This window comes from Pongo abelii, chromosome 17 (assembly GCF_028885655.2).
Source record: "Pongo abelii isolate AG06213 chromosome 17, NHGRI_mPonAbe1-v2.0_pri, whole genome shotgun sequence".
Classification (NCBI taxonomy): Eukaryota; Metazoa; Chordata; class Mammalia; order Primates; family Hominidae; genus Pongo; species Pongo abelii.
In genome coordinates this window covers 29,329,881-29,340,633 of record NC_072002.2, presented here as the reverse complement: position 1 = coordinate 29,340,633, position 10,753 = coordinate 29,329,881, and the positions used below count along the sequence as shown (strand labels likewise).

The window sequence follows — 10,753 nt, the reverse complement described above, 5'->3', positions numbered from 1 at the left end:
AGACACAAGAAATATTTATTGAATGATGGATTGAATAAATATATACCTGGGTGAGTAAGAAGAGACGATACTTATCAAAATGCATAGGATGAGGGCAATACAAATGCTATAGACTTCTGCTGGACCTGTTCATAGGCTTCAGAATTTCCCCAACAGTATGTATCTGTTAGCTTAGGCTCAGCACACTACAGTAACAAACATCCTCAGACTCTCAGCAGCTGACACAATAACGGTTTATTTATTGTTCATGTTACATGCCTATTGTAAGTCAGCTGCATGTCTTTTTCATCTGAGACCCAGGTTGTTGTAAGGGTCCCCATTCCAACATTGCTTGTCTCTTCGCAGAGAGAATGAGAGCATGGCCAAGGATGAGAGGGTTCTTGCTCTGCTCAGAAGGAGCACACCTCATTTCTGCTTCTATTTCATTGGTCAAAGCAAGTAACATGTTATCAACAGGGCCGAGATGTGTGATCCTCTCACAGGGAGACATCCACGTAAAGGTGCCTATGAGAAAGGGATCAATACTTTGAAATACCATAATACATAGGTGTTGCATGCTTTTGATAGATGAACTAAAGGGAGTTTTCTTGCTTGCATATTTTGGTAAGGTCTGGGAGTTAAACAGAAAATATGACTCTAATTTTATGGAGTTCTATGAGCTGAGGCAGTACCCTGAGACTAAAAAGCACCATGTCTGAGAGAGTGAGTCTCCGGACTACTCCTCAGCTGCCTTTCTCCTCTGTGGGCTTTAATTCCCTTTTCACCCATGCCCAGCCCTTGGAGTCATCTTCTGATGTTTCATGATATTCTTCGATATCTTTTATACTTGCACGAATTTTCTTCTTACTAAAGTTAGGCTTTATCTATGCAAGAGAGAGATAAATGCAAATCAGAAGAAAACCCAGCCTTCTGTTTCTAGTGGAGAAGTTCTGTATTTAATGCCTTCTACAGACCATTAACATCCCATTTTTTAAAAGAAAAAGGGGGGTTTTACTGGGTGGGTTGGTCATTCACTCTCCTGATTCCTGCCTTCATCAAGTTCTCCAAAATCAAGACTCTAATAAGAAATTTAACTCAGCCTTTTTTTTGGGGGGGTGGGGTAAACCTCATCCTTCCCTCATTTTAAAGTGAAATGGACAGAAACCCTGAAGAACTGAAAGGTAGGTGAGATCACAGCACTTATACAATAATTCAATTAACATCTGCTTTGTTAAAAGCAGATGTTAAAATTGTATCTGCAGCTTTGAGGCATAATTTAAACTTTTCTTTGGAAATGGGATGATATTTAAAGAATAGAAGTGTGTGACCAGGAATGGAAGGGAGTGCAGCTGAGACAAAGCTGGGGGCATGTGACAAGGTAAAGAGCCTCTTTTAAAATGCCTATGGTCAGCAAATGCACAAGAGACTTATTTTTCCTTTTGGAAATGAGGCTCTGATCTTCAATTGAATCCAAGTACCTGCAACCCCATTTGACTTATATCTATTGTGCCAAAAAAAAAAAATTAGAATTAAAATTAGACGAATGTAAGTGCAAAATAGACTGAAAAGGAAGGCATTGTGTAATGACAATTCAGCAAGCAGTGAAACTTCACAGTCGTGATCACCAAGGGGAACATCAGAGTCATGAAATCCTGTCAATCTTTTTTTTTTTTTTTTTTTTTTTGAGACGGAATCTTGCTCTGTCACCAAAGCTGGAGTGCAGAGTGGTATGATCTCAGCTCACTGGAACCTCCACTTCCAGGGTTCAAGCAATTCTCCTGCCTCCACCTCCCGAGTAGCTAGGATCACAGGCATGCACCACCATACCTGCTAATTTTTGTACTTTTAGTAGAGGCAGTGTGACACCATGTTGGCCAGGCTGGTCTCCAACTCCTGACCTCAAGTGACACGCCTGCCTCAGCCTCCCAAAGTGTTGGGATTACAAGCATAAGTCACTGTGCTGGGACCTTCTGAATCTTTTGGATAAGCCTGTGCCATGCCACGCACTACCTATGAAAATTTCAGCTATTTCTGAAGCTTTAGAGAAGAAGGGTAAAATATCTACTTGTTTTATTGAACTCTTCGTTTTCAGCTTTATCTCAATGTTGTGTTTACTATCAGAGAAATAAGTTGCATTTTCAAGAAATACCCACAGGTGGGTGGTTATTTCTGTTTGGGACCAGTCACACCCACCAGGGAACTGTGGTGCCAGACAGGACAGAATTTCCGCATAACCATCCAGTTATTACCATTAGCAAATGACTAAAGAAACAGGAGATCAAAGCGAATATTCATCCAGTGCTAAATGCTTTGAAGAAGACTCTTCCCTTGCTGAACCCCTTGGTATGAATTAGCTAAGTGATGAATAAATACAAAATGTCTACGTGGGAGCAGGAGTTAAAGAAATTGAACAATGGAGGTGCAGATGGATGTCATGATGACTAATGTGCTTAAGTAGTCAGCTTATCTGTGATGTCCCCTGAGGTTTCTTAGAACTCACAATGACTATTTCATATTTGTACAGCACCCTGGAGTCTCAGACGACACATGAGCTCTACCTGCCACTTGCCTGATTCTGTTGACAGAAGCTGCTTTCAATATGACTGTTGAAATTTAAAGGTGAAATTGGCTATTGAAACTCAAGATATTTAATTACATTTTATTACTTTATTTGCATAAAACATAATATTATAGTTACTTGTAGTAAGTACAGGTTATAAATATTTTATCCCAACTGTTCTTTTTCCCTCCGACTGCTGAATCTAGCTACCTATCTTTAGTCTTTACTTAGGCTGCTCTTGCTTCCACTGTTTAGGAAATTACACCAGCTTTATATCCAGAGAACCTTAAACCTCTCATCCTTTCCCTGCTTCCCACACTCATTCACCACCATTGTGTCCAGGAAAGACACAGTAACATTCTCCCATTTTCTTTATACCTCTTTACATATGTAGTTTTTACTTCACCTTGCACTTTAGAATTCTGGGTATATAATATGTCCGTTTGTCTCCAAAGAGGCACTATGCTGTAATGTTTATAGTAAGGGTTGGAAATCATTTTCTGTAAACACCCAAACTGTAAAGATTTTAGACTTTTCAGGCCCTAGTGGTAACTTCTCAATTCTGCAATTGTATTGTAAAATCAGCCATAGACAATATGGGATCAAATAGGCACAGCTGTGTTCCAATAGAACTTTACATACACAGCAGCTGGCCAGATTTGACCTACAGGTTGTAGTTTGCTGACTCTTGGTGCAGAGCATGGACTTTGGAGCCACATGGCCTCACTTCCTGGCTTTGTGCACTTGGGCAAGTCACTAACCTCTCTGCCCATTAGTTTTCCCATCATCATGGGAAGAATAACACCTGCTTCACAGGGTTGTTTTGAAGGTTAAATTATCTGACACATGTAAAGTTGGTAAAGATTTCTCTCTGGAATAGTATGAAATCAATATAAATTCTTGCTATCGTTACAAGTAACTTGAGGGGAAAAATAATACATAATAGTTACCTTTCCTTTGTGTTCCCACAATCTCCTCACTCTCCATAGCACATAATAGAGTCCAAGTTGTAGAGATACTCAATAAATATGTGTTGTATTGAATTATTCTGGCTTGCTTTGGCCTTACTGTTTTTTTTTTATAAAGAAAAACTACTTAATTTCTCTTCTTTCCCGTCCATCTGATGAATATGTCCTGTATAGTTATTACTTTCTTACTCTTAGAGAAAAATTATGTTCTAGGGAGTATCTATTCAGGGCAACTTGAATCTATGTTTCCCAGCTTAAATTTAAAAAAAAATTATATTTTGAGCTCCTGCAACCAATATGCTTTTTCCCTTCTTTATGATTTAGACCTAAACTTTTTTTTTTAACTAATCCTTTTCCTTCATGTGTAGACCTAAACTTTTAAAGGGGGTTTTCCTAAAGAGATCAAATATTTTGTCCTTTCTGAATATTTTCATGGGAGACAGATCTAGGACAGCCCTCTGATTATCCTCCCTTGGTAGTATTCATACCATTGTATGATCCCTTTTCTGTGAGTATAGGTGGGACTTGTAAGTTGCTTTTAAACAGTAAATTATGACAAAGATAATATGATGTCACTGTCATTATTATGTCACATAAGATTATGACTTCTATCTTGCTAGTAAACCATCTCCATTAACTCTCTCTCTTTCTGATTGAGTGTAAGCTGCTATATGAAGGGATCCACAAGAGGAATAATTAAGGGGGACCTCTGATCAACAGCCAGCCAGGAACTGAATCCCTCAGACCTACAACTCACAAGAAACTGAAGCTGAAGCAGATTCTTCCTCAGTCAAGCTTCAGGTGAGATTCTAGCCCTGCTCAAAACCTTGGTTATAGCCTCATGACAGACCCTGGAGCAGGCAACACAGCTAAGCTGTACCCAGATTCCTGACTCACAGAAACTGTGAAATAATAAATGTGTATTGTTTTAAGCTGCTAAAATTGTGGCAATACTGTTATGCAAAAATAGATAACTAACACATATGAAACTATTGGATTATAACAGCAATTACTCAAAATAATTATAATGGTTTCTTATCAATGATTTGGTTTGTCAATCATCAAATGTATTTAAGAATTGATTTTTAATGTCATCATGCTTGTTAACTTGGTTCACCACCAATACTATGATAATTAATAATCTACAATAACACTTGCATAATCCAACCTTCTGGGAAATTCTGTTCCCCAAAAGAATCCTAAATCTGGAAAACAGTGTCAGAGAATAAACAAATTCAAATTTTTGTGAAATAAAAAGCACAACTAAGAAAAACTGAAGATTACAGTATTGCAACTGCTGTATTGTAATTGCGATTGGGTAGCTCATAACATAGAACCAAGAAGTTAGTTGTAGTTCTAAAAGAGGAGAAATGGTAGCTGGGCTTGATGGGAGTATACACCATTGCTCCTATTCCATCTAAACATGGCCTCATACATAACTATGGTCAGTGTTTGGGCAGGGGACATTGGCACAGCAATGATCATCTAAATTAATATACTGTGACCTAACAGCTTTAATATATCCTGACATTTTAAGCACTAACTTCCCAGTTTGCAGTGCATTGAACACTGTGGCAAATAGATCCTAGATAACTAAGTAACAATAAGTAATACTTTCTCTTTCCTGTTAATGAAAGTGGATGTGTGAAATCATGAGTTGGATGGACAAAATCACTTTCTCATATGCTTGAGAGACATAAACAGACCTTTCAGATCCAGAGACAGATCTATCAAAGTCATATTTCCAACACCTGCCACTGGTTTCCCTTGCTTTTATAACCCAACAGATAATGGGGCCATGTTTAAAAGGAATGGGGGTGATGGTATAGATTCAGGATCTAGGGGTTATTCATTACAATATCTGTGTTAACGTGAGTGTTAGGAATGGATCACCAGGGGAGTTTCTGATATAGCCTGAGAATGATGAAGATGCTGGAAAACCTGCCCCGTCACACACCAATGAAGCACGAATAGCTGTGCCCATCTCTCAGACAACTGGCTGATGTAGGCAGCGGGAACTGAACTGAACAGACAGGGAGGAGAGTGACTTTGCTTCTCATCAAAGGTTACAGAATAAAGCCTTCAGCTCAGCTTTCCATGAAGTCATTTTTATGGATTTGGGGTTCTGTGGAACTGATTAATAGTTTTAAATCTCCACTTGGCTTTGTCTTTGTAAGAAGAAAATACCTAATTGTGCCTCAGATTCACATTAACTTGGTCCATATCTAATTGGAAAAATTTTTTTGTTATTCCACAGAATCATCGACTGTAATAATCCATAGATTCACCACATCTAGGCTATTAAAACCCACTCTACCTAACTCGGACAGCATGACAATTGTAGTTGATTAATACTGTGGTGCCATTCTGAATAAGCTTCTAATCTTGTCCTAGTCAAATTCGTTGCTTGCTACATGGCTTTCCTGGTTAATTCTGAATTCAGCAAAGAGCTCCACTGGGCTGATGTTGAGCAGAGGCCAGCGGCTGCCAGAACTGTCATACTTACTGCTGTCTCCATGAGCCAGACTGGAAAGGTACACAGAGCTGAGAGCTCGGGGATACCCTGATCCCACTATCAGATCTAACTGGGCTCCCACCATCACCACCCTATTGCAGAAAGAAATCATGAGTGACCACTCAGCTCAAGGCTTCTCTGCTGATGCCATCCAGTGAGTTTCCTGGCAGCCATCTTTTTATGAAAGAATAGAGGTCAGCCTGACTGCACTTTCAGGTGATTAGAGGTGAATCCGCAGGAAATTTATGGTAGACAGTTAATGGGAGGTGTTGATTGTGTGTATGTGAGAGAACACAGATTGTAAATTCTGGCTTTTCTTGCCTGCAGTTGGCTGTAACAGTGTAATTACATTAAACCAGTTCCTGGAACCATGGGACTGTGATGTGCCTTCATCTAACACATCTGCTTTATTGCTCTCACAACCAGCCCCACGAAAGAGTTGGGGTTTTGGTATAGCCCCCAACAAGCCTCTCTCCTCTCTGCTCAAGTCAGTTACTTCTCTGACTCGGGGGTACCTGTGTCACCCCAAAGGCAAATGTCTTTAAGCTCTAGGAAACTTTCTGCTTCTTGATCGGTGGAAAATGACCTTAAGCTACCTGAAAGCTCCCTGTCTCCTCAAATCTCATCTCCCCATTCCCCCACCGTCCACTCTCTAGCTCATCTCTCACCTGGAAGTCTGCATGAATGAACTTTCCACCCCGCTAATAACCTGATGAAACAAGTGCAGTTCAAAGGAGACCCGTTAACTGAGTTCCACAGCCCAGTCAACAGCAGCTCAACAGTAAGAATGAGCAAAGCGTGCAAGTTCTTTAGGGAAGTTTACCCAAACCTGCTGGGCAGCTCAATTATTCCTATCTCATATCCACTGGGAATTCCAAGGAGCTGGTCCTCAAAACACGCCAGGAGGTACGCTATAATTAGAAAAGGGTTCTATTCACTGTTTGAATTAGGAAAGTAAATGAAAACACCTGCCCCCTGAATTATGTTCAAAGAAAACACATTTCCTTTCCCATAGTAATGTAATAACCTTTTTTAACTCTTCCCTTTCTGCAGAGCTCTGAGATCAAAAGAAATTCAATCCTGACACCCTTGATGCTGGGACCTTTTCCTCCTTGGCCATTTCCTAGCTTATTTCCAAGTGGGTTGGACTGAAAGGCCTGAGTTCCAGTCTTAGGTTTATAGACTGAGTTCCAGTCACAGGTTTACATACTGTGATGTCTCACAGTAAGTAACGTGTGTGGATCCCTGGAATCTCCCTGACCGCTATTTTAAGGGGAAAGGCGCTGAGGAAGGATGCAACCTAGAGACTCTTTCCTTCATCCTCCCAATCTCTTATGCTGTAAGAAGGATGTGTTGGGTAAAGCTAGAAGAATATCTTGGGTACAGCCTCTGGTAGTGTTTCCTACCTATGGCATGATACTTTTGAAAGACCCCTTCCTGTCCTGCAGAACATCTTTAGTCCTCACAAGTTCTCCTGCTGCAGGGGACTTGTCTGCCCTCTGCAGGCTGGGACCAGTTCCCCTTATATCCCATAGAGCCTTTTTTTTTTTTTCCTGTGGCTGCACCAGCATCGTGTCACCATGCTCTGCTCCTGGGCCTGTCACCTCCTATGGACTGTGAGCTCCTGGAAGCAGTTCATTTTTGTGTCCTAGCACCTGTCATAGAGCCTGGCATGCAGTGGACACTCAACAAATATCTTTGAATGAATTAGTGAGTGGATGATAGTAAAGAATACCAAAAGTAAAACGTTCTTCCAATGAAAGTAGATGTTGAGAATAAAGGTGATCCTCTGAATCGCCCCTGACATGCAAAGACCCTCTGTTTCCTAAGAAGGAAAGTGGATGAATTCCACTCATGGTTGCTCCAGAGCCAAGCACAAGCAGCCCTTATGTGCACTTAGCCTTGGACAGAGGCAGAAAGCCACTGAGCCTGATGCTGATGCCCGTCCTGGCTCCTGCCCTAAAGCAAGCCCATCTTCACTTCCCATCTGGCAGATGGGGTTTCCAGTTTCCTGTGATCCCTGCCTCAATTTTTTGCTCATTCAATGGAGATAATAATACTTACCACTGATGAGTTCTGGGGAAATGAACAATACTACCTACCTTTCACCACTAAGTTTTGGGGAAGTGAATGAGGTTGCAAGGAAAAAATTGCACCTGTAAACTCAGCTATCTTCAATACATGCCCAAGTTTTTATTTATATTGATGTCCACCATTTGAAGGCTAAATAGTTCTAAAATACTTATTATTTTAAAAGCAGCTCTCCTCCTTCTCCACCACCTTTCCATATACTCATATCCTTTACCCCATTCCTCACAATGCGATTCATTTAGTTTTTGATGAAATTCTCAATGTTTATATTTTTAGGAGCATGAAAAGTTATTTACAGCTTTGTATTTACTATATCACAGTTACAATTCCTTTCTTTTATAACTCCTCTCATCTGGAGTTAAGTATTGCCTTCTTGATTTTTTTGCATGGTGCTCTACGTATCTATCAGTATTGCCAAACCTGATGATAGATCTGTAAATCTCTTCTTGACACATTAGAACACATTAAGAAACATATCCATTCTACCTACCTACCTATCCATCTGTCTTGGAGATATACCTTTGGAAGCCCTCTATTCTCTTCCCTATTTCTTTGCTCTAATTGTTTTCTAGGCCTGATGCACAGGTTTTATCCTGGGATCCTTCCTCACCATTCTCCCATAGGGTTAATATTCTTTCTTTTTCTCTTCCTCTGGTGTTGGATCCCTCATTTCTTGAATAGCTTTTCCTTTTGCCTCTTTCTTTGTTTATTCTGATTAAACAAATCCTTCAGAAACTTTTGAGAAGCATTTGAGAGGTAAAATTTCTGATGCATTTTATTTCACACTCGATTGACAGCTTGATTGAGACTAGAATTCAAGGTTAGGAAGCCTTTTGCAAAATATTTTTTGTGTGTATGAGAGGGTCCCACTCTGTTGCTCAGGCTGAAGTGCAATGGCACAATCACAACTCACTGCAGCCTTTGCCTCCTGGCTCAAGTGAACCTCCCACCTCAGCCTCCTGAGTAGCTGGGACTACAGGTGAGCAACATCATACTGGCTAACTTTTGTATTTTTCTTTTCTTGGTAGAGATGGGGTTTCACCATGTTTGCCAGGCTGGTCTCAAACTCCTGGGCTTAAGGGATCTGCCTGCCTCAGCCTCCCAAAGTGCTGAGATTACAGGCATGAGCCACCCTGCCCAGTTAGCATGGAATTTTGAAAACATTGATTCATTGTCATATATCTTCCAAGTTACTCTTAAGAAGCCTGGTACCATTCTAATTATTCATATTTTGTACATAATCTATTTTTTCCTCTAGAGCCTTTTAAAATATTCACTTGGCCTTCAGTGTTCTAAGTTTTTATGATAGTACTCTTTGTTGTGGGTTCATCTATCATGTTGCCCAATGGCTGGGCCCTTTCAATCTAGAAATACAGGAGCTGTCATATTGGGAAATGTCTTTGAATTACTGCATTGATGATACCCTTCACTACCTTTTCTCTGTTCTCTCTTTCTGGAACTCTTGTTATTTGTGTATCATACTTCCTAGATTTACTCTCTAACTATTTTATAATTTCCTGTATTTTTCAATCATTTTGATTTTTTTATCTGTGTTCTAGAAAATCAACCTCACTCTTCTTTTTATTCTTCCCATTAAGCTTGTACAAATATTTTAATTTAATTTTTAATTTCTAATGGTTTATTTTACTTCTCTGAATGCTTTTTTTTTAAAGCACACTGTTCTAGTTTTATGGATGGAATATCTTCTCATTTCTCTGAGGATATTAGTAATAGTGGGTTTGTTGGTTGGTAGGTATTCTAGTAAAGAACTTATTTTGTTTTTCCCCGTGTTTCTCTATCCTGGTCATCTGTCTTGGTCTCTGTATTAGTCTGCTAGGGCTACCATAACAAAGTACCCCAAACTGGGTGGCTTAAAACACAGAAATTTATTGTCTCACGGTTTTGGAAGCTAGACGTCTGAAATCAAGATGTCAGCAAGGTTGGTTCCTTCTGAGGGCTATGAGGAAAAGATCTGTTTCGGGCCTCTCTCTCCTTGACTCATAGAGGCTCATCTCTGCCTCTGTGTGCATTTTCTTCCCTCTATGTGTGTCCCCTTCATATGGCATTCTTTTATTTTTTGAGACAGAGTCTCACTCTGCCGCCCAGTCTAGAATGCAGTGGAGTGATCTCGGCTCACTGCAACCTCTGACTCCTGGGTTCAAGCAATTCTCCTGCCTCAGCCACCCTGGTAGCTGGGATTACAGACACACACCACCAAGCCCGGCTATTTTTTGTATTTTTAGTAGAGACGGGGTTTCATCATGTTGGCCAGGCTTGTCTCAAACTCCTGAGCTCAAGTGATCTGCCTACTTGGCTTCCCAAAGTGCTGGGATTACAGGTGTGACCCACCATGCCTGGCCCATATGGCATTCTTTTTTATAAGGACACATGTATTGGATTAGGGCCCACCTTCCTCTCGTATAAACTTACCTTAACTAATTATATCTGTGACCCCCCTACTTCCAAATAATGTCATATTCTCAGGTACTGGGGGTTAGGACTTCAATATATGAATTTTGTGGGCACACAATTCATGCTGTAACAGTCTCTGGCATCATGTTAGAGCTTTCCTCAAGTGTCTGGCATGTGACAGAGACCATTATCTTATGTGTAAGAGCAGGGCACTGAAAGCTAATAAGG

At 40.3% G+C, this 10,753-nt stretch overlaps 2 long non-coding RNA genes across 10 annotated transcripts in view; one reads left to right on the top strand and one right to left on the bottom strand.

Moving 5' to 3' along the window:
* Positions 1-219: 219 nt before the first annotated feature.
* On the bottom strand, positions 220-4,051 carry LOC129051509 (uncharacterized). Its single transcript, XR_008515851.2, has 2 exons — positions 3,490-4,051; positions 220-504 (listed from the first exon to the last, which is right to left on the bottom strand). It is a non-coding gene; the product is annotated as an uncharacterized LOC129051509 (long non-coding RNA).
* Positions 2,471-10,753, top strand: part of LOC129051508 (uncharacterized) — an 85,902-nt gene continuing 77,619 nt past the window's right edge. For 7 of the 9 annotated variants that reach the window (XR_008515842.2, XR_008515849.2, XR_008515841.2 and 4 more), the window contains exon 1: positions 3,614-4,308. This is a non-coding gene — a long non-coding RNA (uncharacterized LOC129051508). Of the gene's footprint in view, positions 2,599-3,613; positions 4,309-5,901; positions 6,239-10,753 lie in introns of those variants that run through there. The other 2 variants (XR_008515847.2, XR_008515850.2) reach the window with 2 other exon arrangements.